Here is a 5,546-nt window from a genome sequence, read left to right as displayed (position 1 = left end):
GCATGTACTGCATTGTGACAGAAAGTCACTTTACAACATCTTACAAGCCCAAAGTGGATTTTGAAAAAAGTTTCCACGAGTGCATGTTTTGGCCGTCTCAGCCAACTGTCATGAAATATGAAAAGTAAACGCGTCTTCACTTTTCCTTCATAGCTTGAAATTGGAAGGTCTTAGAAGCTTGAAACCAAGCGCATACAACACAAGGGGCCTCAATGAGCTACTGGCCGCTCACTGGTGGCTCCAGCGCACGCGGTTCAGTCGCATCATTCACTCTGATGTGGTGTTTATGAAGTTGGGTGTTGAGGTGCATGTACTGCATTGTGACAGAAAGTCACTTTACAACATCTTACAAGCCCAAAGTGGATTTTGAAAAAAGTTTCCACGAGTGCATGTTTTGGCCGTCTCAGCCAACTGTCATGAAATATGAAAAGTAAACGCGTCTTCACTTTTCCTTCATAGCTTGAAATTGGAAGGTCTTAGAAGCTTGAAACCAAGCGCATACAACACAAGGGGCCTCAATGAGCTACTGGCCGCTCACTGGTGGCTCCAGCGCACGCGGTTCAGTCGCATCATTCACTCTGATGTGGTGTTCATGAAGTTGGGTGTTGAGGTGCATGTACTGCATTGTGACAGAAAGTCACTTTACAACATCTTACAAGCCCAAAGTGGATTTTGAAAAAAGTTTCCACGAGTGCATGTTTTGGCCGTCTCAGCCAACTGTCATGAAATATGAAAAGTAAACGCGTCTTCACTTTTCCTTCATAGCTTGAAATTGGAAGGTCTTAGAAGCTTGAAACCAAGCGCATACAACACAAGGGGCATCAATGAGCTACTGGCCGCTCACTGGTGGCTCCAGCGCACGCGGTTCAGTCGCATCATTCACTCTGATGTGGTGTTCATGAAGTTGGGTGTTGAGGTGCATGTACTGCATTGTGACAGAAAGTCACTTTACAACATCTTACAAGCCCAAAGTGGATTTTGAAAAAAGTTTCCACGAGTGCATGTTTTGGCCGTCTCAGCCAACTGTCATGAAATATGAAAAGTAAACGCGTCTTCACTTTTCCTTCATAGCTTGAAATTGGAAGGTCTTAGAAGCTTGAAACCAAGCGCATACAACACAAGGGGCCTCAATGAGCTACTGGCCGCTCACTGGTGGCTCCAGCGCACGCGGTTCAGTCGCATCATTCACTCTGATGTGGTGTTCATGAAGTTGGGTGTTGAGGTGCATGTACTGCATTGTGACAGAAAGTCACTTTACAACATCTTACAAGCCCAAAGTGGATTTTGAAAAAAGTTTCCACGAGTGCATGTTTTGGCCGTCTCAGCCAACTGTCATGAAATATGAAAAGTAAACGCGTCTTCACTTTTCCTTCATAGCTTGAAATTGGAAGGTCTTAGAAGCTTGAAACCAAGCGCATACAACACAAGGGGCCTCAATGAGCTACTGGCCGCTCACTGGTGGCTCCAGCGCACGCGGTTCAGTCGCATCATTCACTCTGATGTGGTGTTCATGAAGTTGGGTGTTGAGGTGCATGTACTGCATTGTGACAGAAAGTCACTTTACAACATCTTACAAGCCCAAAGTGGATTTTGAAAAAAGTTTCCACGAGTGCATGTTTTGGCCGTCTCAGCCAACTGTCATGAAATATGAAAAGTAAACGCGTCTTCACTTTTCCTTCATAGCTTGAAATTGGAAGGTCTTAGAAGCTTGAAACCAAGCGCATACAACACAAGGGGCATCAATGAGCTACTGGCCGCTCACTGGTGGCTCCAGCGCACGCGGTTCAGTCGCATCATTCACTCTGATGTGGTGTTCATGAAGTTGGGTGTTGAGGTGCATGTACTGCATTGTGACAGAAAGTCACTTTACAACATCTTACAAGCCCAAAGTGGATTTTGAAAAAAGTTTCCACGAGTGCATGTTTTGGCCGTCTCAGCCAACTGTCATGAAATATGAAAAGTAAACGCGTCTTCACTTTTCCTTCATAGCTTGAAATTGGAAGGTCTTAGAAGCTTGAAACCAAGCGCATACAACACAAGGGGCCTCAATGAGCTACTGGCCGCTCACTGGTGGCTCCAGCGCACGCGGTTCAGTCGCATCATTCACTCTGATGTGGTGTTCATGAAGTTGGGTGTTGAGGTGCATGTACTGCATTGTGACAGAAAGTCACTTTACAACATCTTACAAGCCCAAAGTGGATTTTGAAAAAAGTTTCCACGAGTGCATGTTTTGGCCGTCTCAGCCAACTGTCATGAAATATGAAAAGTAAACGCGTCTTCACTTTTCCTTCATAGCTTGAAATTGGAAGGTCTTAGAAGCTTGAAACCAAGCGCATACAACACAAGGGGCCTCAATGAGCTACTGGCCGCTCACTGGTGGCTCCAGCGCACGCGGTTCAGTCGCATCATTCACTCTGATGTGGTGTTCATGAAGTTGGGTGTTGAGGTGCATGTACTGCATTGTGACAGAAAGTCACTTTACAACATCTTACAAGCCCAAAGTGGATTTTGAAAAAAGTTTCCACGAGTGCATGTTTTGGCCGTCTCAGCCAACTGTCATGAAATATGAAAAGTAAACGCGTCTTCACTTTTCCTTCATAGCTTGAAATTGGAAGGTCTTAGAAGCTTGAAACCAAGCGCATACAACACAAGGGGCATCAATGAGCTACTGGCCGCTCACTGGTGGCTCCAGCGCACGCGGTTCAGTCGCATCATTCACTCTGATGTGGTGTTCATGAAGTTGGGTGTTGAGGTGCATGTACTGCATTGTGACAGAAAGTCACTTTACAACATCTTACAAGCCCAAAGTGGATTTTGAAAAAAGTTTCCACGAGTGCATGTTTTGGCCGTCTCAGCCAACTGTCATGAAATATGAAAAGTAAACGCGTCTTCACTTTTCCTTCATAGCTTGAAATTGGAAGGTCTTAGAAGCTTGAAACCAAGCGCATACAACACAAGGGGCATCAATGAGCTACTGGCCGCTCACTGGTGGCTCCAGCGCACGCGGTTCAGTCGCATCATTCACTCTGATGTGGTGTTCATGAAGTTGGGTGTTGAGGTGCATGTACTGCATTGTGACAGAAAGTCACTTTACAACATCTTACAAGCCCAAAGTGGATTTTGAAAAAAGTTTCCACGAGTGAATGTTTTGGCCGTCTCAGCCAACTGTCATGAAATATGAAAAGTAAACGCGTCTTCACTTTTCCTTCATAGCTTGAAATTGGAAGGTCTTAGAAGCTTGAAACCAAGCGCATACAACACAAGGGGCCTCAATGAGCTACTGGCCGCTCACTGGTGGCTCCAGCGCACGCGGTTCAGTCGCATCATTCACTCTGATGTGGTGTTCATGAAGTTGGGTGTTGAGGTGCATGTACTGCATTGTGACAGAAAGTCACTTTACAACATCTTACAAGCCCAAAGTGGATTTTGAAAAAAGTTTCCACGAGTGCATGTTTTGGCCGTCTCAGCCAACTGTCATGAAATATGAAAAGTAAACGCGTCTTCACTTTTCCTTCATAGCTTGAAATTGGAAGGTCTTAGAAGCTTGAAACCAAGCGCATACAACACAAGGGGCCTCAATGAGCTACTGGCCGCTCACTGGTGGCTCCAGCGCACGCGGTTCAGTCGCATCATTCACTCTGATGTGGTGTTCATGAAGTTGGGTGTTGAGGTGCATGTACTGCATTGTGACAGAAAGTCACTTTACAACATCTTACAAGCCCAAAGTGGATTTTGAAAAAAGTTTCCACGAGTGCATGTTTTGGCCGTCTCAGCCAACTGTCATGAAATATGAAAAGTAAACGCGTCTTCACTTTTCCTTCATAGCTTGAAATTGGAAGGTCTTAGAAGCTTGAAACCAAGCGCATACAACACAAGGGGCATCAATGAGCTACTGGCCGCTCACTGGTGGCTCCAGCGCACGCGGTTCAGTCGCATCATTCACTCTGATGTGGTGTTCATGAAGTTGGGTGTTGAGGTGCATGTACTGCATTGTGACAGAAAGTCACTTTACAACATCTTACAAGCCCAAAGTGGATTTTGAAAAAAGTTTCCACGAGTGCATGTTTTGGCCGTCTCAGCCAACTGTCATGAAATATGAAAAGTAAACGCGTCTTCACTTTTCCTTCATAGCTTGAAATTGGAAGGTCTTAGAAGCTTGAAACCAAGCGCATACAACACAAGGGGCCTCAATGAGCTACTGGCGGCTCACTGGTGGCTCCAGCGCACGCGGTTCAGTCGCATCATTCACTCTGATGTGGTGTTCATGAAGTTGGGTGTTGAGGTGCATGTACTGCATTGTGACAGAAAGTCACTTTACAACATCTTACAAGCCCAAAGTGGATTTTGAAAAAAGTTTCCACGAGTGCATGTTTTGGCCGTCTCAGCCAACTGTCATGAAATATGAAAAGTAAACGCGTCTTCACTTTTCCTTCATAGCTTGAAATTGGAAGGTCTTAGAAGCTTGAAACCAAGCGCATACAACACAAGGGGCCTCAATGAGCTACTGGCCGCTCACTGGTGGCTCCAGCGCACGCGGTTCAGTCGCATCATTCACTCTGATGTGGTGTTCATGAAGTTGGGTGTTGAGGTGCATGTACTGCATTGTGACAGAAAGTCACTTTACAACATCTTACAAGCCCAAAGTGGATTTTGAAAAAAGTTTCCACGAGTGCATGTTTTGGCCGTCTCAGCCAACTGTCATGAAATATGAAAAGTAAACGCGTCTTCACTTTTCCTTCATAGCTTGAAATTGGAAGGTCTTAGAAGCTTGAAACCAAGCGCATACAACACAAGGGGCCTCAATGAGCTACTGGCCGCTCACTGGTGGCTCCAGCGCACGCGGTTCAGTCGCATCATTCACTCTGATGTGGTGTTCATGAAGTTGGGTGTTGAGGTGCATGTACTGCATTGTGACAGAAAGTCACTTTACAACATCTTACAAGCCCAAAGTGGATTTTGAAAAAAGTTTCCACGAGTGCATGTTTTGGCCGTCTCAGCCAACTGTCATGAAATATGAAAAGTAAACGCGTCTTCACTTTTCCTTCATAGCTTGAAATTGGAAGGTCTTAGAAGCTTGAAACCAAGCGCATACAACACAAGGGGCCTCAATGAGCTACTGGCCGCTCACTGGTGGCTCCAGCGCACGCGGTTCAGTCGCATCATTCACTCTGATGTGGTGTTCATGAAGTTGGGTGTTGAGGTGCATGTACTGCATTGTGACAGAAAGTCACTTTACAACATCTTACAAGCCCAAAGTGGATTTTGAAAAAAGTTTCCACGAGTGCATGTTTTGGCCGTCTCAGCCAACTGTCATGAAATATGAAAAGTAAACGCGTCTTCACTTTTCCTTCATAGCTTGAAATTGGAAGGTCTTAGAAGCTTGAAACCAAGCGCATACAACACAAGGGGCCTCAATGAGCTACTGGCGGCTCACTGGTGGCTCCAGCGCACGCGGTTCAGTCGCATCATTCACTCTGATGTGGTGTTCATGAAGTTGGGTGTTGAGGTGCATGTACTGCATTGTGACAGAAAGTCACTTTACAACA

The sequence above is a fragment of the Sardina pilchardus genome, chromosome 24, assembly GCF_963854185.1.
Source record: "Sardina pilchardus chromosome 24, fSarPil1.1, whole genome shotgun sequence".
NCBI lineage: Eukaryota > Metazoa > Chordata > Actinopteri > Clupeiformes > Clupeidae > Sardina > Sardina pilchardus.
This window is presented reverse-complemented; position numbering follows the sequence as displayed.